This window comes from Microcaecilia unicolor, chromosome 1, assembly GCF_901765095.1.
Source record: "Microcaecilia unicolor chromosome 1, aMicUni1.1, whole genome shotgun sequence".
NCBI lineage: Eukaryota > Metazoa > Chordata > Amphibia > Gymnophiona > Siphonopidae > Microcaecilia > Microcaecilia unicolor.
The window spans coordinates 92,386,142-92,412,139 of record NC_044031.1 but is presented as its reverse complement, the minus strand read 5'-3'; the positions used below and the strand labels follow the sequence as shown (position 1 = coordinate 92,412,139).

The following is a 25,998-nucleotide window of genomic DNA, read 5'->3' as shown; positions in this document are numbered from 1 at the left end:
GTGATAAAGCAGCTCCTTAATGGTAAAGTACCAGGTTTAGATGGATACTTGGTGAGGTTTTATAAATGCTTTGTGGAGGAGTTGGGAGACCTTTTGGTGGGGCTGGGAAATGGAGCTTTGGAGGGTAGTGGGCTGCCTGTGTCTATGTCTGAGGCTGGGATAACAGTTCTGCCTAAGCCTGGGAATGATCCTGTGGTTTGTGGGGCATATAGGCCTATTTCACGTTTGAATGTGGATGCAAAGATAATAGCCAAGGTCCTGGCTAACAGGTTGGCTAGGGTGTTGCCGAAATTGATCCATATAGATCAATCTGGGTTTATCCCGAAGAGACAGGTAGGGGATAACATAAAGCGTACTCTCCATTTAATATGGGAGGCACAAAAATCCCAGTCTAGTACAGTTATGTTGGCTATGGACGCAGAGAAGGCTTTCGACCGGGTGAGCTGGGGGTTTTTGCAAGTCGTGATGAGTCACATGGGCTTGGGAGACAATTTTTGGGGCATGGCTGGCAGCTTTGTACACAGCACCGAAGGCGCGCCTTAATATTAATGGGGGATACACTTCCTTTTTTCCAATAGGTAGAGGGACGAGGCAGGGATGTCCTTTATCACCCCTTCTCTTTGCCCTGTACTTAGAGCCGCTGGCAGTACTGATATAGCAGCATCCAGATTTGCAGGGTATTAGGATTGGGGGGTTGGAACATCGAATCGCGTTATTTGCGGATGATGTGCTACTATATGTGGTGGGTCCTGAGAGGACACTACCTGTGGTGGAGATTTATAGGGATTTTGAACGATATGCTGGTTTACGGGTTAACATGGATAAGAGTGAGCTATTTGGGATTTCTTTGAAGCAGGGGGAAAAAAAGCAGATTGAGAGCACTGTTTGCGTTTAAGTGGGCCACGCATCACATTCGGTATCTGGGGATTCAGATTCCTAGGTACTTGGGTAGGGTGTATAGCCTCAATTATGGGAAGATAATAGATCAAATTCGTGGGGAGTTATCCCGGTGGAAAAGATTGTGGCTTTCGTGGTGGGGGAGAATGGCAGTGGTGAAAATGGGAAAATTAGGTTCTTACCATGATAATTTTCTTTCCTTTAGTCATAGCAGATGAAGCCATTACGTATGGGTTGTGTCCATCAACCAGCAGGGGGAGATAGAGAGCACTCAATTTTTCACAGTGCCTCATGCCCAGCTAGCTCCACTGCCTCTTCAGTATTTGAAGCTTCCAAAGCAGTATGGCAAACCACAATGGGATTAACATGAACTTTCCTCACAGCGAACAATGTCCCCTTAACAAGGGCATAAACTCCAAAAAAGGAGGGAATGAACTCATCCTCCTGGAGGGAATAAACTCGTCCTCCACTTTGTATAAACGGAGGGAATACTTGCATCCTCCTGGAGGGAATAAACTCATCCTCTCAAAACATGAACTGGAGGGAATGAACTCATCCTCCTATAACTGTAACAAGAATCCTGAAGACTGTTTTCTGACTACCCAAGGAAGGAATATAACATCAGGAAACAAGAACAGCACCTAAAATCAGAATCACTGCAATACAGACAATCATACAGGGAGGGCTCATGGCTTCACAGGCTATGACTAAAGGAAAGAAAATTATCATGGTGAGAACCTAATTTTCCCTTGTCATCAAGCAGATGAAGCCATTACGTATGGGATGTAACAAAGCAATCCCTAAATAGGGTGGGAACAATCCACACCACGCGCTAGCACCTGTGCTCCAAAACGCGCATCCCTCCTGGCAGCCAAATCCAGCCTGTAATGTCGGGCGAAAGAGAGCTTAGAAGCCCATGTTGCAGCACTGCAAATCTCATGAAGAGATAGTGCTCCAGTTTCCGCCCAGGAAGAGGAAATCGCTCTTGTGGAATGTGCCTTAAAGGCTTCAGGCGGAGCCCGGCCAGACAGCAGATATGCTGAAAAGATAGCTTCTTTGAGCCAACGGGCAATAGTGGCTTTAGACGTTAAAGACCCTATGCGAGGACCTGCAAACAGCACAAAAAGATGATCAGAGGTCCTGAAAGAATTTGTAATTCGCAGATACTGCAACAGAGTCCTGCGCACATCCAAAAGGTGCAACTGCCCAAATGAATCTGGAAACTCCTCCTCAACAAAGGAGGGAAGAAAAACAGGCTGGTTTAGGTGAAACGCTGAAACCACCTTAGCCATGAAGGAAGGCACGGTCCGAACCGTGACCCCTGACTCTGAGAATTGCAGAAAAGGGTCTGTACAGGACAGCGCCTGGAGCTCTGACACCCATCTCGCCGAGGTAATGGCCACTAAAAAGAAGGCCTTCAGTGTCAAATCTTTCTCTGAAGCACGCCGAAGCGGTTCAAAGGGAACCCCCTGAAGGGCCTTCAATACTAACCCCAGGTTCCAAGCTGGACAAGGTGCCTGCACGGGAGGACGGAGCCGAAGCACCCCTCTAAGAAACCGCGCCACATCTGGAAAAGCAGCTAAGGACACGCCTTCAACCTTGCCACAAAGGGAGGCTAATGCTGCCACTTGCACCCGCAGGGAATTATAGGCCAAGCCTTTGTGTACACCATCCTGCAAAAAGTCCAGAATCGGCGAGACAGGAGCCTGCAACGGAGAAGCGCTCTTGAAACACACCAGACTTCAAACTGGCGCCAAATCCTGGCATAAGCCACGGAAGTGGAGTGCTTACGGGCCTGCAGGAGAGTGGAAATTACCTTATTTGAGTAGCATTTATCTCTCAATTGCGCCCTCTCAATCGCCATGCCATAAGATCAAAGTGGCAGGCGTCATTCATGGCCACCGGACCCCGTGACAACAGGTGTGGAACCAGAGGTAACGGAAAGGGAGCCTCCAACAGCATGTCGGAGGTCCGCATACCAAGGCCTCCTGGGCCAATCCGGAGCGATGAGCACCACTTCTCCTGGATGCAGCCGAATCCGCAGGAGCACTCGCCCTTTCAAGGGCCACGGAGGGAAGACATACAGCAAGCCTAGGGGCCAGGGTTGAGCCAAGGCATCCAACCCAGCAGAGCGAGGATCCCTCCGTCTGCTGAAGAAGCACAGGACTTTGGCATTGGAACTGGTCGCCATAAGATCCATCACTGGCTTGCCCCATTTGGCACATATCTGCAGGAATACATCGTCTGCTAGTTCCCACTCCGCTGGATCGATCTGATGCCTGCTTAGATAGTCGGCTTGCACGTTGCTCTGACCTGCAATGTGAGCTGTTGACAGGGACTGTAGATGCAGCTCGGCCCAGTGGCAAATTTGTTCGGCCTGCGCGGCTAGAGCTCTGCACTGAGTACCGCCTTGTTGATTTATGTAGGCCACTGCTGTCGTGTTGTCCGACATCACTCAGACAGCCAATCCTTCCAGAGTCACTTGAAAGGCCAGAAGAGCCAGAAACACCGCTTTCAACTCCAGGCGGTTGATAGACCACTCCGACTCGTTGGGCGTCCACAGACCCTGGGCATGCTTCCCCTGGCAATGTGCGCCCCAGCCCTTCAGGCTGGCATCTGTCCCTCTAGGTACCAATCGGGGAGCACCAGCGGCATTCCCCGCCGCAACATGCTGTCTGAGAGCCACCACTCCATACTGAGGCGGGCCGCAGGGAGCCAAGAAAGTCTGCACTGATAATCCTGAGATACTGGAGACCATCGTTGAAGTAGAGAATACTGTAGAGGTCTCAGGTGCACTCTCGCCCATGGCACCATTTCCAAGGTGGCCGTCATCGATCCCAACAGCTGAACAATGTCCCAAGCTCGCGGGCGGGGCATCCTCAGGAGCAGACGGACCTGATTCTGAAGCTTGCACCGCCTTTGTTCGGAAAGAAACACATAGCCCGAGGCTGTGTCGAACCTGGCCCCCAAATATTCTAGAGATTGCGAGGGGGTCAGGAAACTTTTGGCCATATTGACGACCCAGCCCAGAGATTGAAGGACTGAAACCACTCTGGCTGTAGCTAGATGACTCTCTTTTTCTGAGTCCGCTCTGATGAGCCAGTCATCTAGGTACGGGTGAACCCAGATACCCTCTTGCCTGAGAAAGGCAGCTACTACCACCATTACCTTGGAGAAGGTTCGGGGAGTGTGGCAAGGCCCGAAACTGGAAATGTTTTCCCAACACCGCAAACCGTAGAAACTTCTGGTGCGGGGGTCAAATTGGTATGTGCAAGTAAGCTTCTTTCAGGTCCAGAGACGTGAGAAACTCTCCTGGCTGTACCGCTGCAATGACGGAGCGCAGGGTTTCCATGTGAAAATGCCGCACTCTTAAGGACTTGTTTAGCTCTTTTAAGTCCAGGATCGGGTGAAAAGACCCGCCTTTTCGTAGCACCACAAAGTAAATGGAGTAGCGGCCTAGACCTTGTTTGGCGGGAGGCACCGGGGTCACAGCCACTATCTGGCACAGACTATGCAGAGTCTCCTCTACCGCTGCCCGTTTGGAGGCAGAACCGCATCAGGACTCCACAAACACGTCTCTCACTGGGGCATCGAATTCTGTTCGGTATCCGTCTCTGATCAGGTCCAAGACCCACTGATCTGCGGAGATTTTGGCCCACTCATCAAAAAAAAAGAGGGAAAGTCTTCCTCCGATGACAGGAAACGAGGAGGGGGCCGGCGCACCACCATTGAGACGGTTGCCCCTGAACTCCAGGCCTTGAACCGGCAGCTGCGGAATGTTTGTCCGAGCGAAAGGAGTTTCTCTGCTGGAAGCGGGCACGTGAATTGAACCCAGCAGCACGGCCCGGGTGGTACCTTCTAGCTTCACAGAAGCGAGGTCTGTAAGATGAGCGGGCCGCCTGACCCTTAGAGGAAGGCTTCGGTCTATCTTCGGGCAAGCGCTGAGGTTTGGAATCCCCCAGGCCTCTAACAATGTTTTCCAGCTCCTCACCAAACAGGAGAAGGCCTTGAAAGGGCAACTTCACCAACCTTTGCTTAGAGGCCATGTCCGCCGCCCAATGTCGTAGCCAAAGAGTGCGGCGAGCCACCACTGCTACAGCCATTTGTTTAGCCGAAGCTCTGACCATATCATAAAGGGCGTCAGCCAAAAAGGACAAGGCCGACTCCATCCGCGGAGCCACTTCAGATAAGGTCTCCGCTCCATCACCGGGCTGTTCCACTGCCTGCTGTAACCAAGCCAGGCAGGCTCTAGCAGCATAACAACTGCATGCAGACGCCCGAACAGTGAGACCTGCCAAATCAAAGGACCGCTTCAGAGCTGAATCAAGCCTGCGGTCTTGAATATCCTTCAGGGCAACACCTCCTTCAACAGGGAAGGTAGTTCTCCTCTTTGTCACAGCCGTGACCAGGGCATCCACTTTAGGCATTGCAAAGTGAGCCAAATGTTCCTCACACAGAGGGTATAATTGCCCCATAGCCCTGGCAACCTTCAAAGGTCCCTCGGGGTCAGCCCATTGAGCCGAAATAAGCTCTTGGATGGAGTCATGCAAAGGAAAGGCTCGAGCAGGCTTTCTGGTACTAGCCATCCTTGGATTAACAGAGGAGGCTGTGCCACTCCCAGGATCTTCAATCGAGAGGGCTTGTAAGGCATCTGAAATTAGCGCTGGCAGCTCCTCGCGGTGGAAAATCCTTACCACAGACAGATCAAGCTCCTGTGGCAATTCTGCACCCGACTCTGGCTCCTCAGCCCAAGAAGTTCTGCCAGACCCCTCAGAATCCTCACTCAGAAGGGGAATTAGCCCTTCTGCATTTATCAGGAGGATAAGAAACAGGCAAAGCCAACTCCAAAAGGCCAGGATCCACCGGGGGGGGGGGGGGGGGCCCAGGCAGAGGGTCCGAAGAACCCTGTGGAAGAGCTCTTTTAAGCATGTATGCCCTATGCAGCATTAAAACAAAATCAGGGGAGAAAACTGCTCCCTGACCGCCCAGGGCTAACAGCTCTACTATTAGCCTCACTCAGAGGACCCCCCACCCCTGGATTCAGGGCTCTCCGCCGCAACGGAGGCCGCGCCATGTGGAAAATCCAAAATGGCGTCCACTGCCAGATCAGAGCGCAAAAGATCGCTGCTCACCATGCTCTGGCCGGCTCTACCGTCTGTACAGCACGAATTACAGAGCCCTGCTGCTGATTTGCGCTTGCCATATTTAGAACAGCGCTTTACAGTCTCCGCAGCCATCGCCGAAAACGGTGGTTTGGCGGTTTGCGCCAAAAACGTCCCAATCGCGGGCCCACCCCGGAGGAATCAGAAAACACTCTTACCTCACTAGACCAAGTATCACAGCTCCGGTCCTGCAGAAGTATCTCAAGAAAAAAACCTCTTTTCCAAGATCGCTGCGCTAAAGCGCGACGCAACTTTAATTATTATTTTTTTTTTTAACGCTGTGAGGAAAGTAGAGGCAACAGAGGTAAATAAAAACACTCCGGAGGCTCAGATAAATGGGAAAGGCAGGGAAAGGCGAACCAATGTGCCTGCATCCACTGAGTGGGAAAGGACAGGGAAAAGCAAGCTAATATGTCCACATCCACGGGGGCATGGGTAAGGCAGGGAAAGGGCTGACCTATGTGCCTTCAAAGTGAAGCTGCTATAGCCTCTAACACCCCGGCTAACAACTGGCAAGCCAGGAGCCACCCTCAGGCAGATTTTTGATGGAGCTCGAAGAAGCTGCAGCCACCCTGCTTGGGGAGATAGAGAATACTGAAGAGGCAGTGGAGCTAGCTGGCCATGAGGCACTGTGAAAAATTGAGTGCTCTCTATCTTCCCCTGCTGGTTGATGGACACAACCCATACGTAATGGCTTCATCTGCTTGATGACAAGGAAGAATGTGCTGCCTAGATTGCTATTTTTGTTTCAGGCGCTACCAGTGGCGATTCTGAAACGGACATTTAAACAATTGCAGGGTTTAGTGGCAGTTTATATGGGGGGGACAGGTATCCTCCTTTAGCTAGATGAGTGTCATGGGGTGCCCCTGAGGGGGGGGGGGTAGAGCAGTGCCTAATATTGAATGGTATTATGTCGCTGCCCAACTAAGGATGATTATGGACTGGGAGAGGGGGACAACTAAGCCTGCTAGTCAGTTGAAGCAATCATATAGCCCACACAGGCTGTTGAGCTCTTATTTATGGACTACTGAAGGAGTGGGAGTGATCTTGGCAGGGATACAGAATCCATACGTGAGGCATTTGTTGGAATTGTGAGGAGGAAATGGGGACAGTGTGAGGGGGTGTTGACACTGGCGCCTTTGAGATGGGAGCGAAGATTTGGGGCGGGGAAAGAAAATGCCAGTTTTGCGCGGTGGGAGCAAGCGGGCATTATGAACGTCCAGGCTCTGCTGCGGGGGGGGGGGGGGGGGGGGGGGAAGACAAATTACCCTATATACAGATTCAACATTTTGTGGGGACATTGAGTTGGGGGGGGGGGGGAGAGAGAGGGAAAGTTTTGAAAACCTGTGGCTTTTGTTGAGGAAGGTTCCCAGACCAATATCAGTGATATATAGATTTTTCAGGGGATATGATCACAGACCAATTGGTTTTCAGGGGGCTTGGGAGGAAGACTTAAATCGCCACTTTTCTGATCAGGAGTGGTAAGTTATTTGTGGGGAGGTGCAGAAAGCCTCAGTATGTGTGTTGGTGCAGGAAAATGCATATAAAGTCTTATCCAGATGGTATTACACACTGGAGAGATTGAAGCAGATGTACCCTGGTACATCAGACCTCTGTTGGAGGTGTAATTCACAAAGGGGCTCCTTTATGTACAATGTGCCCCAGTGTGATGCCCTTTTAACAGGCTGTTGTGAAAACATTAGTAAAGTTGATTGGATCATCTTTGGTGTGTCTCCTGGGCATATCTAATGAGAGGGACTCTTGGGAAGAGCGGAAATGGTTGCGCTTGGAGTTGGCAGCAGCTAAGTGCCTCATAGCACAGTATTGGAAGAGGGCAGACTGTTGCGTTCTCGAGGACCTTGGCATTCTGTCAGGCTTCTTCCCCGGGAACCCTGGGTACGTGAGTCCTTGGACCACGGCCGAGGAGCGGCAGTGGCAGGCAAGATCACCTTCGGAGCAGAGAAGAGACAAGGCTGGACTGGAACCCCGGACTGGAGGCCTGCATTGGAACACTCAGGACTGGAACGCACCGGACTGGAACACACTGGAGTAGGCTTCACCTACGCTTAGCTGCCTTTCCCCGAGGGTTGAGCCCTCAGGTTCGAGCAGCCGGTAGGGCTTACAGGAAAACCAGAACTGGAACCAGCAACAGGAACAACCGGAGTCAGGATCCAGCGGTGCTCCCAGGTACCTAGGCTAAAGCAAGGCAGACAGGCAGGGAAGAGGACACAGGAGTTACATACAAACTAAGCTCAAGAGAATGGGAATGACAGCTACGCTTGCCAGAGGAAGGGTTAGACTGGAGCTACAGTAGCTAACAGATAGAAAGGAGAGAAATGGCTGCAGCATCAACCGCTGACCAACCTCAGACAGGGGGCAGCACCACTGCACAGGGATAACAGAAAAGCTAGAAGCCCACAGAGAATAATAAACACAGAAAGGCTGAAAGCCCACAGAGCAATAAACACAGAAGGGCCAGAAGGCAAGGCCCACAGGTGATAGTAACTCGCAAAGCAGAAGGACTGGAAGCCCACAAGAAAAGACAAGGAAAGCTAACTGTGCAAACAGCACACTAACCTCGGGACCTAAGGCACTGCGGAGGCATTGGCAATGCAAAGGCAAAGGCTGCAGTCTCTAAGTGCTTAATAAAGCCCTTCAACACCAAAGGCACAGCTGCAGCAATCTCTAAGCACTACAGAGGCTGTTCAGGCACAAACCACAGAGCAGGCAGAAAGCACAGTAAAACACAGAGAGGCTTCCCACCCCCAGGTGTAGTGTAGTGAAGCAATTAGAGTCATGCTGGAAGCAGCCAGCACACAGAAAGAGAGAGAGCTAACCCAGGCAACACCCACAGGTACAGTATAGTGAGGCAATTAGTGTCATGCTGCTGGATGCAGCCACAGAGAGCCAGAGCTAGCTCAGAAAGGACAGACAGAAGAAACAGGACCCAGCTAGGAAGCTGACCCCCAGGAATAAGGTAAGTCTGAGGGTGGTCACGGCCACAGACTCCCCGACATTGGGTGACTGGAAATGTAAATTGGGTCAGTTAATACAAATGGAGCAACTAACGGCTTGCAGCAGGGAGGGGGTATTTCAACATAAGGGAGGATGAGCTCGTCTACAACAGCGACTGACAAGTATTTAGGTTGGTGGAGGATTATGGGAGGGGGTGGGTTAGGGGAGGGAGAGTGCCCCAAAGTACTGGGGGGTGTTCTCAAGTTGAGTAGGGGTTGGAGGGAAGGGGAAGTAGTATGTTAGGGGCACACGGTTTAGTTGTGTAGTGAATATTGTTTAGGGGTGATTTTGATAGCATGAGTTTTGTAGTAGTAGACATAATGGATGTTAGTTCCAAATGTAGTAGTTTAATGTCTATGAGCTCCTGCGTGGGCAAATGTGAGCAGGATGTGCTCTTTGAGACATTGTCTGTTGCAGAGTTATTTTAATAAATATAAAAATGTAAAGTGGGAAAAAAAAAAGATCATCAGCTGTTCATTCTTGGCTCCACCTCATCTGTGGCATGTGACACCTCTGGTGGCTCAGCCCAAGTAGCCTAGCTGTGCTTTATAACCCTTGTAATGGGACCCACCACTCTTAAGATGACATGAACTGAAGATTTGAAATCTGCACTGCTGAGGCAGTGACTAATGTGTTTGCAAATGAATGTTTTGAAATTACTTGACTCAAGATATATATATATATATATATATATATATATATATATATATATATATACAGAGAGAGCTGCATAACACACAGAGTTCTGTTGGTCCATGAAGTCAGTGTTTATGTAGAGGGAAGTGTAAAAGTGCACATTTGATCTTTTACTCCTGTTTTTTGGGTGTGGCTGCCCTCTCAAATGTTTGGATACTTTTGTGACTCATGGAACCGTTAGCATGTTGGAGACCACCAACTCCACTGCAGAGGTTGTACTAGAAGGAAGCTATAGCTCTAAGCCTTGATGATTGCTCCTTCTCCTTCCAAACTGGCAAACTAGCATGCTACACGACCCACAGGAATTATGGAACCCGATAATCTGTTACAAGGCGACATTGTTGGTGAATGATAGCATCTAGAGAATAAATGCTCTTATTACATGCTTACTGTAGCCTTCAGTGTTAGATCTCTGTTCAAGGAATGTTTCTGTCTTCATGACAGAGCCTTCACAAAGGCTTCATGTTTTTGTAGCCTTTGCTGCATGTGCTCTACTGTATAGTGTGCCACAATTTTGAACTCAGCATGGCTCCCTGAAACACTATCTTCCCAACATTGTCTAATGCTTTTGGCGAGGCAGAGTATTGGAACATTCTTAGGAATGTTCAGCTTTCTTTAATGTTCCACACATCTGGTGGAGGGTATCTACACCCATAAGAGATGGTCCTTCTTCCTCACTTTTATTGGCAGCTCTTGTAATAATCATTAGCTTCCCAATTCCTTTGGAACATCACTATACTACAATACTCTGAAGATATCAGACCTGAGCTCTCTCTATTTTTACAGAGTAAAGGGGCCCACCTGTCATTTTCCAAATTAAATTCAGATGGATGAGATGGTCAAGTGAATGAGAATGCCTAGTTACAGGCCTGAAACCCAGACCAGTTGATTCTTCTGTATTTGACTGCTCAAGTGATAAAATGCAGCATGATCTAGGTACCGAGCCTATGAAACTGAAGCCAGGTCTGATTCCTCAGCTTTGTAATATTACCTAAGATGGAACATTGTGGAAGCCACACCTTAATTTCATAATCTTATTTCTGTTATTTCCAAGCATGGTGCTATGTTGCAATGGCTCTGAAAGTGATGGTCATCAAGCATCTCTAGCAGTGAATTCACCAGTTCTTTGCAGTTTGTTTGTTTTTTTTGAAAGGACCTGTTAAACATTGCAGTTTTTAGCCCTGATAACTAACTGCCCCACTTCCTCTGGTGACTGGTAGAGAACCTATAGTACTCACATATTCTGTTACAGTTTACCATAGCCTCTTAGATAATTTTAACTCTTTTGATAATGTATCACCCTTAGCTGCAACTGGGATTAGACCAGAGTGTTACAGTCTCACAGTTGTTTATTTACTTAGATTTTTGCTCACACCTTTTTCAGTAGTAGCTAAAGATGAGTTGCATTTTGTTAACACTGAGCATTTCTCACAATCTAATTTTGTACCTGGGGCAATGGAGGGTTAAGTAACTTGCCCAAGATCACAGTAAGCAGAAGTGGGATTTGAACCAACCGCCTCTAGATGCCAAAACTGGTGCTCTAACCAACTGCAAATCTTTTTAGACCTTTGTATTTTCATATTTGATAGGATTTGCCTTGCTGTACCTTTGCCAGGGGACCCAAGCTACGGTGTTGAAACTTCAGAGTGAAACTAACAAGAAGCTTTACTCTCTCTCTGTTGCCGGTGAAATTTGGAAAAATGAAAGAATCTCACTAGGAAAGCACTCTGAAGCAAGTGTTAGGGAAGGCAATGAGAGCAAGTGGTCTGCTCCTTATACCAGAGGCGTCTCAAAAACTGCCTCTTGCTCAAGGGGAATTTGAGTCTTTAAGACCCTCCCCCCTTGCCCCCAAGAGAATTAGATTTTATGTGGGCAGGGGAGGGGTGAAGAGGAAGACACAAATAAGAGGCTGATTAAAAATTCTTAAATTAATATATATTACACACACATACACACGAGTACCCTTTTTATTGGTAATTTTAAGTATAACATACCATGCCAACAAGCACAATTTAACTGAGATCTAACACACCAATAAGCTACCTATCTCGAAAACTCCCCCTATCCGTCCCCGTTTTCACAGAGTACGCCAAGGCCACAGCAGCAACTCCCACACTGTCTAACGCAAACTACAGAAACTATTTAAACTAATGTACAGCCAAATGTAATTATTCCATTTAAACCATTAACGCCATAATGGAAACCTATGAGACTTGTTCCCGAATCATATAAGTTAAAAACCATTCACTCAATGTGTAAGCGACAAAATAAGTTTCACTTTCAACAGCAAAAATGAACATAGATAAATTAGTGCGGGAACGAAAGCAAACAATTCCGATGGGCAACCAATCCACTTCGATCATTTTTAAAAAAACATACCCGGGACGCGCGCCCGATCGGTTGATTGTTTGTAACCAATTAAGCGTTCCGATTCAACTGCACGCTGCCGCCGAATTTCTAACGCCAGCGCGCTTCAGTTAGCAACGTCGGAGCCCTTCAACCCCGCCTCCTGGTCTTCTAACGCCTACGTCTCGACCTCTTGCTTGCCGCGGAGGGCCGCGCAGCAGGACGGCCTCCGCCTGTTGGGCCTATAAGTCCCGCCCCCTGTGGGCTGCCTTTTATTTATTTATTTCCGGAGCTGGCTCCTCCCTCTTCCATGCTGGGGGTTCAGCTCGATTGGCTTACTATTTGTATTAACTTTCAGTAGAGACTTCTTTTTTTTTTTTTAATTAATTAATTAATTTTTTTTTAATCTGGAGGGGAGGGGGAGGGGTTACGAGACACGGAGCTTTGGGCGACATTTTCTATCAGCATCAGAGCTGACGTGGAGTCTACGTGGGTAGCTGCTTCGGCCATCCACTCCTACCGTAATCAGTGACGAGACCCACTACGTAAAAAAATACACACCAAAGCCTGGGTAAGTGGAGAGAGAGCAGTGGAGTCATTGCGAGGCAGGGCACGGGGCTGGGAAAAGGAGGAAAAAAAAAAAAGCAGGGAAAGCGTCGTGACTCGGGGAAGGACATTTATGTGGCTCGTTTACCTCGTCATCGTCCCCCCCGCCCCCTCCTCATCAGAGGACGACAATAAAGGGACGTTTTCTTCCTCTGATCTTTTAGTCTTCTGTTTGATCTATTAATTGCTATAGCTTTCTTTGCATTATTTAATATATTATGGCGACAGTCTGTTAACATATTTTGCATTTGTCAAAAATCTATATAACTTTCATAGACAGTGATACGATTTTCTTCCAATATTTTTTGCAAAGTTCATTATGTTGTCAGCTTGAAATATTTTAATGGGTTTACACTCTATTAATAGAGACTATAGAATGAATAGTAATCTACCGGATAACTCTTGGTACACTGAAGAAATGAGCCGTATTATTTCAAATTCGAGAAAGTTTCCTTTTGATATTTTTGTTTACTTATGTTTTCAGGCGATTCATTTTACAATTACAACACGAACTAAACTCGTCCTCATCTGTTTTATGAATTATTATTTTGGGGGAAAGCGACTGTTAAAATGGCTGTTCTGCAGATACAAATATTGAACGGTGTTACAGGCGAAATAATGCTGGGTGGAATCCATCGACTGAGGACCTCGATTCTTAGAGGTGGCTGGCGAGTGATTTTATGTTGAAGGGTTTTAATTGCTGTAATCAAGCGATCCCCACTGATGTAGAAAAAAAAAGGGGGGGGGGTTATTTTGGTGCCTGTTATTATAGCAGGGGGTGGAGGCACTTTTGGCTGTGCACTGTGGCCAAGTAGGGTGACAAGGGGCGCAGAGATGCCTGTCGGTTACGGTGCTCTCCCAGGCCCGAAGTTATTAATTTTGCGTGTGTGTATTTGGATACACGGCGGAAAAAAAGAGACCAAGCTATGGCATTGGCAACTCACTTTCAGTAAAATGGCGCCGCTGGTTTCGGAAGCTTCCGGAAACTATGCAAATAGGTCAGGATAGTTATCTCAATCATACGTTAACAAAAAAAAAATCTATATCTGTGTGAAGGCCTAGGGGTTTTATTAGGAGGGGGGAGGAGTGTGGGGTGAACTCCTGCGGAATGTTGGGCAGACCTGTGGGGTCTTCCCGCCCCATTTAGCTCTTCTCCACTTCATTTCATTGGTACTACCGTACGGTCTTTGTGTAAATCTCTCCCCATTTCACTTCCCTTCTGTAATTCTTAAGTTTACTCTGCGGTTTTCGTGGCTGCTACTTTGTCTTTCTAAGATTTCTCATTCTCATACCACTTTTTATTTATTTATTTTTAAATGTGTGTGTGTGTGTTGACTTATAGTAGACTTTAAAAACGTGGGGGGTTTGGCGGAGATAACTGATAAGCGTCAGGCTCCTCATATCCCTGCACCCTGAGCCATAGAAATGTATGTTTAGTATAACTTTACACTAGGGGGGAATTCTGTGCAAAACAATAATTCTGCACACACTATTTTAATTTTTTGTGTGCAGAATTCCCTCATGAGGGCAAGCATCTCCCCTTAGGCATGAAATACCCCCCCCCCCAAACTCACTGCATTCATCTTTTCTAGTCTTCTCTCTATACATACACAAGCTACTTTTGTTCCAGCTGCCCCTATGCCTCAGCCCCTCCTTGCCAGAGTTGGGTGGCTTTTCTGTGTGTGGTTTTTTTTGGGTGTGTTTTTACATGGTTGGTTCCCCCCTCCCATTTTTTTAAAGTGAGGCAGCTCTGAGGTCCCCCCCCCCCCCCCCCCCCCCCCCCCCGCGCTCCTAGGCAGCTGTTTTGGGTGTTGGGTTACTTTTGGCCACGAATTGGGTTGGGAGATTTTCAGACATCTGGCAACTCTATAGTTCACCGGCTTCAATACGTGGCATGAGCAGCTGCCGGCAGCATATTGGGCTGCTTCCTGTTCTGCTGTCCTGGGCTAACTTTTTTTCCTTTGAGCCATGTGGCAGGAACAGCGAGGACTGACGTGGCCCAATGTGCTGGTGGGCACCTCCTTTCGTACTGTGCTGAAGTTGGCGAGTGTGTAGGGAGGAAGAGAGGCAGCTGCAAAGCAGTCTGCATAGAATTCCCCCAGGCAGTGGCGTAGCCACAAGTGGGCCTGGGTGGGCAGGGGCCCACCCACTTAAGGCTCAGGCCCACCTAACAGTAGCACACATTTAGCGGTAGCTGGTGGGAAACCCAAGCTCTGCCAGCTGAAGACTTCCTCCTGATGGCAATGAAAACGCTACTGTCCATGATACCAGCACCTACGCATGCTCAGTTTTCAGCACATGCCTGCTGCAGACTGCCAAAGTGGAAAGAAGCATTTTTCTGCCAGCTGAGATCATTTTTGGGGTGGGAAGAGAACACTTGGTGCCCACCCACTTCTTGCCTAGGCCCACCCAAAATCTGTTGTCTGGCTACACCCCTGCCCCCAGGAGGAGAACTTTTTATTGCTCCCTTCTTTCTTGTTGTCTTTATACTGAATATGTTATTCTTATTGGCTTGCCTGCCCCCTTCTGCCTTCTCTAGTTTCCCACTATTTAATTTTCTTGTAGTTTTTCCTCTACAGGCAGCTTGAAGTTGTAAAGAAAAAAAAAATGAACTGTTGGGCAAAAGTTAACCTCTGTCAATTTTCTGGGGTCACAGAGCATAAATCCCAATTTTTCAGAAAAAAATATACATTTGTATCAATATGTCTTATCTTTCTCAACTACATTCTCTTAGTTATCTCACCCTTAGGTCTATCAATAAAACTACAGAAATAATTGCCCATAAAAATCTCATCTTCTTTATTAATAAACTAGTAAAAAAGGCCCGTTTCTGTAGGCAAGGAAATGGGCCTTAGGCAGGCAATTCCCCCCCCCCCCCCCCCTGCCACGGCCCCCTCGAACCCCCCCTTCCGCGAACCTGTCGTCTCCCCCCCCCCCCCCGTGTCAGCGAAAACTGCCACCGCCGCCGTTGTGCTACCTTCCCTTCCCGTAGGTTCCTCAATCATCTTACAAAGTTTAACTCCGTGCGTCTGACGTCAGACGCACGGAGTTAAACTTTCTAAGAAGATGATTGAGGAACCCACCCGAAGGTAGTGCACAACAGTGGCGGGAGGGGGGGTGCGGTTTTCGGCGTTCCGGGGGGGGGGGATCGACAGGTTCGCGGGAGGGGGTGGGTTTCGAGGGGGCCATAGCGCGGGGGGGTGACAGCTGATTCCAAGGCAGTAGGAGGAGTAGGGATTGCCTTTGAATCAGCAGTGTTGACGTCAGTGACGTCCGTGCGTGTCTGCCTCGCAGACCACTTGCAGCCAGGGAGCCACGGTCCCAAGCATAGAACGTTGGAGGTGAGAATTATTATATAGGATATGACAATACTAAAAACTAAAATCTCTGCTGTCGGGCTGATTGTAAACCTCGTGACCACTATTGTCCTATATTCACTCATATAATTAATGCCTCTTAATATTACAATGAAATACCACAAAGAGAAACATTAACCAATCATATGGCACAACTGATAAGATCAAAGAACATCCAATGGAAGATTCGTCTTCACAATTGTCCATCAAATACTCCTTTATTCAACTGGTCACAAGATCTAATGAAAATATTTCAAAGTTCATAGATTGAGAACAAGTATTCTATATGTGTTCATCCTCTTTAACATTTCCTCAAGGTTCACTTGGCAACAACCAGTATCAAGTAGAGGAGATACTGTCCAATAATACTTCAGCAAGATATATCCCGGACTTCAAATCCTTTTAGTCTCAACGTGCTGCATGTTTTGCCAACATGGCATCTTTAAAACACTACAGTTTTGAAGTGGACCACTAGGTCTATGAGATGCCTGTGTTATAGCTGTAAATGAAGAAGTAGATATACTCTTAACTCTTATTTGTTAGGCTTCAAACATTTGTATACAGATGTGTGTTTTTGTTTGTATCTGCAAGCTGCTTAGCAGTTTACAGGAATAATTTGTAGTTTTTACGCTATTCTCCCAGTAAAAGCGCCTGGTTTACTTTTGCCTTTGCTGTAACCCCTAGCTTCCCTGTTTTGATAGTATCCCTCAGACACCTCATTTTTATTCCAAGAAGAATCTAGTTTTAGATGTCATATAGACAATTTGGGTTTTTTTTTATTGTGACTGTATTTGGAGGAATTTAGTGGTATATCAAGTGTAAGATTAGATTAGATTCCAAACTGTGTTCCTTAGTGACTGTTGATTTCCCCCAAGTTCTAGTTTAAAAGCTACTCTATCTCATTTTTATCTTGTAGTATTTTTAACAATTTATTTTTGTATAAACTGTCAATGAAATTTAAATTATTTTATGTTTCTTTCTTACAACAGTTTTAATCTTCACTTACTCAGTGATAAATTTAGGACTTTTGTGCTGAACATAGTTTTTCAGTAGGGGGTTGGACAGTAGACAGATTCTCCCTAAACTTATTGTCAAAATCAAATCTTTTTTTTTTTTTACCTGTTCTGGAATCTATACAGAGCAGTTAGTGGGGTCCCGCAGGGGTCTGTGCTGGGTCCGTTGCTTTTTAATGTATTTATAAATGACCTAGAGATGGGAATAACTAGTGAGGTAATTAAATTCGCCGATGACACAAAATTATTCAGGGTCGTCAAGTCGCAGGAGGAATGTGAACGATTACAGGAGGACCTTGCGAGACTGGGAGAATGGGCGTGCAAGTGGCAGATGAAGTTCAATGTTGACAAGTGCAAAGTGATGCATGTGGGTAAGAGGAACCCAAATTATAGCTACGTCTTGCAAGGTTCCGCGTTAGGAGTTACGGATCAAGAAAGGGATCTGGGTGTCGTCGTCGATGATACGCTGAAACCTTCTGCTCAGTGTGCTGCTGCGGCTAGGAAAGCGAATAGAATGTTGGGTGTTATTAGGAAGGGTATGGAGTCCAGGTGTGCGGATGTTATAATGCCGTTGTATCGCTCCATGGTGCGACCGCACCTGGAGTATTGTGTTCAGTACTGGTCTCTGTATCTCAAAAAAGATATAGTAGAATTGGAAAAGGTACAGCGAAGGGCGACGAAAATGATAGTGGGGATGGGACGACTTTCCTATGAAGAGAGGCTGAGAAGGCTAGGGCTTTTCAGCTTGGAGAAGAGACGGCTGAGGGGAGATATGATAGAAGTGTATAAAATAATGGGTGGAATGGATCGGGTGGATGTGAAGCGACTGTTCACGCTATCCAAAAATACTAGGACTAGAGGGCATGAGTTGAAGCTACAGTGTGGTAAATTTAAACGAATCGGAGAAAATTTTTCTTCACCCAACGTGTAATTAGACTCTGGAATTCGTTGCCGGAGAACGTGGTACGGGTGGTTAGCTTGACGGAGTTTAAAAAGGGGTTAGATAGATTCCTAAAGGACAAGTCCATAGACCGCTATTAAATGGACTTGGAAAAATTCCGCATTTTTAGGTATAACTTGTCTGGAATGTTTTTACGTTTGGGGAGCGTGCCAGGTGCCCTTGACCTGGATTGGCCACTGTCGGTGACAGGATGCTGGGCTAGATGGACCTTTGGTCTTTCCCAGTATGGCACTACTTATGTACTTATGTACTTATGAGCTAGGCTGTTTCTCTTTACAGTTTGCTATTCAAAACAATACATTGACCTCAGTAACATCAATACAAAATCCCTCCACTGTCGAGATACAAAGCCCTGTAAATGAGTTTCTTAGAACCCTATGTAGCAGACCTACAGCACCAACTCTCGGGAAACAAACAAAAACTACTATACTTTTTAAAAGGCAGTACTTGTGATACATAAATTTCTCATTTATATTCTGCCTACAAACTAAGGGAATGATTATAAACAATAATATAAAAATTGCCCGTACCAATTCACCAGCAAATCATCTTAACAACAACAAACCCCCCCCCCCCACCAACTATTGGAAAATCCAAACAATTCAGACTGATAAAAGATCCTCCCATAGAAACTGCATATTAGCAGAATCCTCTGTCAGACTTGCAAAATATAGATCAACTAGTATAAAAGGCCCATTTTGGTAGGCAATGAAACGGGCGCTAACAAGGTAATCCCCCCCCCCCCCCGTAGCGTCCCTCCTGTCTCCCCTGCCCCCCCTGCAGCCACCCATCTGGTCTCAGGACCCCCTCCCCACCAACCCTCCTCTGCCCCTGCAGCCATGCATGTCCAGCGACCCTCCTCTCCCCTGCCCCCCTGCAGCCACCCATGTCCAGCGACCCAGCTCTCCCTCTGCAGCCACCCATGCCCAGCGACCCTCGCCTCCCCTGCCCCCCCTCCAGCTACCCATGTGCAGCGACCCGCCCCTCCACCCCGGCGTATCACCCAAGCCCCTTCCCCCCCCCTCGGGTACATCAACCCCCTCGCCACCCGCAGCTGCCAATACTAACGCTGTCCGGTTGCTGCTGCGTCTCCTGTTGAGCAGTAGTGGCTGGTACAAAAAGAAAAAAGCCAAAAAAAGATTTTTAACCTGAAACGTGGCTCCGTAGACAGCCATCTGGCATTAGCTGTCGTCTCCGCAGCCGCTCCTCCTCTCCCCTCTGACGTTGCTGCGCTCCTCCGGGGTCTTCCTGCAGGGGCAGTGACGTGGAGGGGAGAGGAGGAGCAGCTGCAGAGACGACAGCCAATGCTAGATGCGACAGCCAATGCCAGATGGCTGTCTACGAAGCCGTGTTTCAGGTTAAAAATCTTTTTTTGGCTTTTTTCTTTTTGTACCGGCTGCTGCTGCTCCACCACAGGAGAAGCAGCAGCGACTGGACAGCATTTGTATTGGCGGCTGCGGGTGGCGAGGGGGTTGATGTGCCCGAGGGGGGGGGGTAGGGGCTTTGGTAATGCGCTGGGGGGAAGGTCTTGGGTGATGCGTGGGGGGGGGGGGGGGGTAGGGGCTTGGGTGCTGCGACTGGGGGGGGGGGGAGCACAGAGCTGATTGGTAGGCAGGGGGAGGAGTAGGGAAACTACTCCTCCCCCTGCCTGGCTCGCGGTTTTGCAGAGCAGGGACTTGGGTGTTGCGCCGAGGGGGGGGGGGGGATTGACAGCTGTTTCCCAGGCAGGGGGAGGAGTAGGGAAACTACTCCTCCCCTTGCCTTGGAATCAGCTGTGAGTGACATCACTGACGTCAGAGCATTTTAAGCTGCTTAGCAGCCCACCTCCGAGGGAGCCACGGTCCCAGGCACATTAGAACGTTGGAGGTGAGAATTATTATATAGGACTGTTAGCAAATACAGAATAAAACTAGAACATAAGAATAGCTGTACTAGGGCAGACTTATGATCCATCTAGCCCAGTAACTTGCTTCTAACAGTGGCCAATCCAGGTCACAAGTACCTGGCAGAATCCCCAGTAGTAGCAAGATTCCATGCTATCAATCCCAGGGACAGCAGTGGCGTTCCCTCATTTCTATCTCAATAGCAGACTATGGACTTTTCCTCCAGGAACTTGTCCAAAACATTTTTTAAACCCAGACACACTGGAGTGGAGGAGTGGCCTAGTGGTTAGAGTGGTGGACTTTGGTCCTGAGGAACTGAGTTCGATTCCCACTTCAGGCACAGGCAGCTCCTTGTGACTCTGGGCAAGTCTCTTAACCCTCCATTGCCCCATGTAAGCCGCATTGAGCCTGCCATGAGTGGGAAAGCATGGGGTACAAATGTAACAAAAAAAAAAACAAAACTACTGTTCATCCTTTGGTAAAAAGTTCCAAAACCTTAACTATTTGAGTGAAAAATTATTTTCTTCTATTTGTTTTAAAAGTATTACTATGTAACTTAATTGAATGACCCTCTAATCTTAGTACTTTCTGAAGGAACAAAACAATTGATTCACATCTACACTACTCATGATTTTGAAGACCTCTATCATATCCCTCCCTTAGTTGTCTCTTTTCTAAGCTGAAAATCCCTGATCTCTTAAGCCTTTCCTCATGTTAGAGGAGTTCCATCCCCTTAATCATTTTGGGGGTTTTTTTGTTTGTTTTTTTTAGCCTTTTCTAATTCTGCTATATATTTTTTGAGTTACGGTGACCAGAATTGCACACTACTCATGGTGAGGTTGCACCATGGAGCAATACAGAGGCATTATATTATTGTTTATGGAGGAGCAGCCTAACGGTTAGTGCAGTGGGTTGAGATCCTGGGGAACCGGGTTCAATTCCCACTGCGCAGTTCCTTGTGACCTGGGCAAGTCACTTAACCCTCCATTGCCCAGGTATAAATAACTTTAGATTGTGAGCCCATTAGGAACAGAAAAGTACCAGCAAAAATAGTATATGTAACCGCTCAGATCCTATATACAGAAAGGTGGTTTCTCCAAGGACAAGCAGGCTGCTTGTTCTCACGACTGGGTTGACGTCCACGGCAGCCCCCACCAACCGGAACAAAACTTTGCGGGCGGTCTCGCACGCACCGCACGCCCACCGCGCATGCGCGGCCGTCTTCCCGCCCGTGCGCGACCGTTCTTGCTCAGTTTTTTCTATTCCGCGCTGGAGAGAGACGTGTTATTGTCTCTCTCTCTCTGTCAGCCCCGGAAACCGGCGAGTTTTTTTCTCTTACGAACGCATTCGCGTATTTCTTTCTTTCCTTTTCTTTGTGTTTAAAAAAAAAAAAAATTTTGAGTCCCCTCGTCGTTTTTACCCGCGGGGGCGCCTCGTTGCGGCCTTGTGGCCGCGCGGTCGTTTCTTTTTCGGGTGTGCTTTTCACCGCCACCATCGACGACTTTGACTTCGCCGACGCGATTTTTCCATCGATGTCCTCGAAGGTCCCGAGCGGATTCAAGAAGTGTGGTCGGTGCGGCCGGCAGATCTCGCAAACCGATACCCACGCTTGGTGCCTCCAGTGCCTCGGGCCGGAGCATAATACCAGACGTGCACCTTGTGTCTCGGCTTATGGAAGCGGACACAGGTGGCGAGGCAAGTTCTTCGGGACCGTCTTTTCGGAACTTGCGCTGGCCCCTCGACGGCATCGGTGTCGACGGCCGGATCTTCGGTACCAGTACTGATGTCGGCGAAATCGGCACCGACCCCAGGAGTACAGGTACCGTTGGCCCGCCGGCAAAGGCCGCGCGGGCAATCGGCTCCGGCCACTCCCTCTACTCAGGGCCATCGGGGACCAAACCCTGTCAGACCTGATCCCTTGAGGCCGGGGGGGCTCTACCTCCTCTTCGTCTCTACCGCCGAGCGCCGATGACGGGCACCGAAAGAAAACCAAGAAGCACCGTCATCGGTCGCCCACGGCGCACGGGACTGCCAGCTCCGGTGCCTCCAGAGATGACTCGACGCCGAGGAAGCGGCAGTGCTGAGAGGAGTGTTCCCCCTCGGTTGAAGAGGTGTCGCTGCGTCAGTCCGCGGGTGCTTCAGTACCGTCTCCTGGACCCGAGCAGCTTCCGGCACCGACACCTACACCAGCCCCCCTGCCTTTCCCGACAGCGGGCCTTGACGAGTGCCTCCGAGCCATCCTTCCGGGGATTCTGGAAGGGCTGATGCGCCAGGCTCTGCCGGCACTGGCGCCGTTGATGGAGGCGCCGGTGTGCTCTAGCCCGATGCCGCGGCCTGCGACGCCGCCGCCGCTTGCGGCACCGGTGTCGACCGCCACGCAGGTGGAGTCCCCGTCGACGTCGATGGAGGGAGCTTCATCCCCGCCGGCGCGGGAGTCCACTGCTCGACGCCATCACCGGGGACATGGTTCCTCGCAGTCGAGACGGGCCCGGTTGAGGTCTGAGCTGCAAGAGCTCATGTCCGACGCTGAGGAAGAGGCCTCGTGGGGGGAGGAGGAGGACCCCAGATATTTCTCCTCAGAGGAGTCTGAGGGCCTTCCCTCCGACCCCACTCCTTCACCGGAGAGAAAGCTCTCGCCCCCTGAGAGCCTCTCCTTTGCCTCTTTCGTCAGGGATATGTCCATTTGCATTCCCTTTCCCGTGGTCTCTGTGGAGGAGCTGAGAGCTGAGATGCTCGAGGTCCTCGACTATCCATCACCACCTAGAGAGTTTTCCACGGTGCCGTTGCACAATGTCCTCAAAGAGACACTGCTTCGGAACTGGCTGAAGCCGTTATCTAACCCCACCATCCCCAAGAAAGTGGAGTCCCAATACAGGATCCACTCTGACCCAGAGTTTATGCGGCCCCAATTGCCTCATGACTCGGTGGTCGTGGACTCTGCTCTCAAGAGAGCACGGAGTTCGAGGGATACCATCTCAGCGCCCACGGGGCGGGAGTCTCGCACTCTGGACTCGTTTGGGAGGAAGGCCTACCAATCTTCCATGCTCGTGACCCGCATCCAGTCATACCAGCTGTACACGAGCATTCACATGTGGAACAATGTGAGGCAACTGGCGGACCTGGTCGATAAGCTCCCTCCGGAGCAGTCCAGGCCTTTTCAGGAGGTGGTCAGGCAGCTGAAGGCGTGCAGAAAGTTCCTGTCCAGGGGTATCTATGATACCTGTGATGTGGCATCTCGAGCTGCGGCCCAAGGTATAGTGATGCGCAGACTCGTGGCTGCGTGCCTCTGACCTGGACAACCGCACCCAGCAACGACTGGCGGATGTCCCTTGCCGGGGGGATAACATTTTTGGCGAGAAGGTTGAGCAGCTGGTGGACCAACTGCATCAGCGGGAAACCGCCCTCGACAAGCTCTCCCACCGGGCGCCTTCAGCATCCACCTCAGCAGGTGGACGTTTTTCCCGGGCCCGGCAGGCTGCACCCTACGCCTACAACAAGCGTAGGTACACCCAGCCGGCCCGAAGGCCTCCTCAGACACAGGGACAGTCCCAGCGTGCTCGTTCCCGTCAACAGCGTGCGCCTAAGCAGCCCCCTGCGCCTCCACAGCAAAAGCCAGGAACGGGCTTTTGACTGGATCCATGGGAACATAGCCGCCATCAAAGTGTCCGTACCGGACGACCTGCCGGTCGGAGGGAGGTTGAAAGTTTTTCACCAAAGGTGGCCTCTGATAACCTCCGACCAGTGGGTTCTCCAAATAGTGCGGTGCTGATACACCCTGAATTTGGCCTCCACACCAAATTGCCCACCGGGAGCCCAATCCTTCAGCTCCCATCACAAGCAGGTACTTGCAGAGGAACTCTCCGCCCTTCTCAGCGCCAATGCGGTCGAGCCCGTGCCACCTGGGCAGGAAGGGCAGGGATTCTATTCCAGGTACTTCCTTGTGGAAAAGAAAATGGGGGATGCGCCCCATCTTAGACCTGAGAGGCCTGAACAAATACCTGGTGAAAGAGAAGTTCAGGATGCTTTCCTTGGGCACCCTTGTACCAATGATTCAGAAAGACGATTGGCTATGTTCCCTGGATTTAAAGGACGCTTACACCCACATCCCGATACTGCCAGCTCACAGACAGTATCTCAGATTCCGTCTGGGGACACGGCACTTTCAGTATTGTGTGCTGCCCTTTGGGCTCGCCTCTGCCCCATGGGTGTTCACGAAGTGTCTCGTGGTGGTTGCGGCGTATCTACGCAAGCTGGGAGTGCACGTGTTCCCGTATCTCGACAATTGGCTGGTCAAGAACACCTCAGAGGCAGGGGCTCTCCGGTCCATGCAGTGCACTATTCACCTCCTGGAGCTGCTGGGGTTTGTGATAAATTACCCAAAGTCCCATCTCCAGCCAGTCCAATCTCTGGAATTCATAGGAACTCTGCTGAATTCACAGACGGCTCAGGCCTTTCTTCCCGAAGCAAGGGCGCAGAATCTCCTGTCCCTTGCTTCCCACACCAGAGTGTCTCAGCAGGTCACAGCTCGGCAGATGTTGAGACTCCTGGGTCATATGGCCTCCACGGTTCATGTGACTCCCATGACTCGCCTTCACATGAGACCTGCTCAATGGACCCTAGCTTCCCAGTGATGTCAAGCTACTGGGAATCTAGAAGATGTCATCCGCCTGTCCCTCAGTTGCCGCAATTCGCTGCGCTGGTGGACCATTCGGACCAATTTGACTCTGGGACGTCCATTCCAAATTCCGCAGCCCACGAAAGTGCTGATGACGGATGCATCTCGCCTGGGGTGGGGAGCTCATGTTGATATCTCCACACCCAGGGACTGTGGTCCCTCCAGGAACAAGATCTTCAGATCAACCTCCTGGAGCGCCGAGCGGTCTGGAACGCGCTGAAGGCCTTCAGAGATCGGCTGTCCTACCAGATCATCCAAATTCGGACAATGAGGTTGCAATGCATTACATCAACAAGCAGGGGGGGCACTGGATCTCGCCCCCTGTGTCAGGAAGCCGTCGGGATGTGGCGTTGGGCCTGCCAGTTCGGCATGCTTCTCCAAGCCACATACCTGGCAGGCGTAAACAACAGTCTGGCCGACAGACTGAGCAGAGTCATGCAACCACACGAGTGGTCGCTCCATTCCAGAGTGGTACGCAAGATCTTCCGAGAGTGGGGCACTCCCTCGGTGGACCTTTTTGCCTCTCAGACCAACCACAAGCTGCCTCTGTTCTGTTCCAGACTACAGACACACGGCAGACTGGCGTCGGATGCCGTTCACCTCCATTGGGGGACCGGCCTCCTGTATGCGTATCCTCCCATACCTTTGGTGGGGAAGACCTTACTGAAGCTCAAGCAAGACCACGGCACCATGATTCTGATAGCGCCTTTTTGGCCCCATCAGATCTGGTTCCCTCTACTTCTGGAGTTGTCCTCCGAGGAACCGTGGAGATTGGAGTGTTTTTCCGACTCTCATTTCACAGAACGACGGAGCGCTCTGCACCCAACCTTCAGTCTCTGGCTCTCACGGCCTGGATGTTGAGGGCGTAGACTTTGCTTCGTTGGGTCTGTCTGAGGGTGTCTCCCGCGTCTTGCTTGCCTCTAGAAGGGATTCCACTAAAAAGAGTTACTTTTTCAAGTGGAGGAGGTTTGTCGTTTGGTGTGAGAGCAAGGCCCTAGAACCTCGTTCTTGTCCTACACAGAACCTGCTTGAATACCTTCTGCACTTATCAGAGTCTGGTCTCAAGTCCAACTCAGTAAGGAATCACCTTAGTGCAATTAGTGCTTACCATTATCGTGTAGAGGGTAAAGCCATCTCTGGAGAGCCTTTAGTCGTTCGATTCATGAGAGGCTTGCTTTTGTCAAGGCCCCCTGTCAAGCCTCCTGCAGTGTCATGGGATCTCAACGTCGTCCTCACCCAGCTGATGAAACCTCCTTTTGAGCCACTGAATTCATGCCATCTGAAGTACTTGACCTGGAAGGTCATTTCTTGGTGGCAGTTACTTCAGCTCGTAGAGTCAGTGAGCTGCAAGCCCTGGTAGCTCATGCTCCTTATACCAAATTTCATCA

General features: G+C 49.5%; 1 protein-coding gene across 7 annotated transcripts in view; it reads left to right on the top strand.

Annotated features, from left to right (window-relative positions):
* The first annotated feature begins 12,558 nt into the window (after positions 1-12,558).
* The window catches only part of CREM (cAMP responsive element modulator), a 443,843-nt gene continuing 430,403 nt past the window's right edge, over positions 12,559-25,998 (top strand). For all 7 annotated transcript variants that reach the window (XR_003941665.1, XR_003941662.1, XR_003941664.1 and 4 more), the window contains exon 1: positions 12,559-12,687. The gene's annotated coding sequence lies outside the window, so the exon portion shown is untranslated. The remainder of the gene's footprint in view (positions 12,688-25,998) is intronic.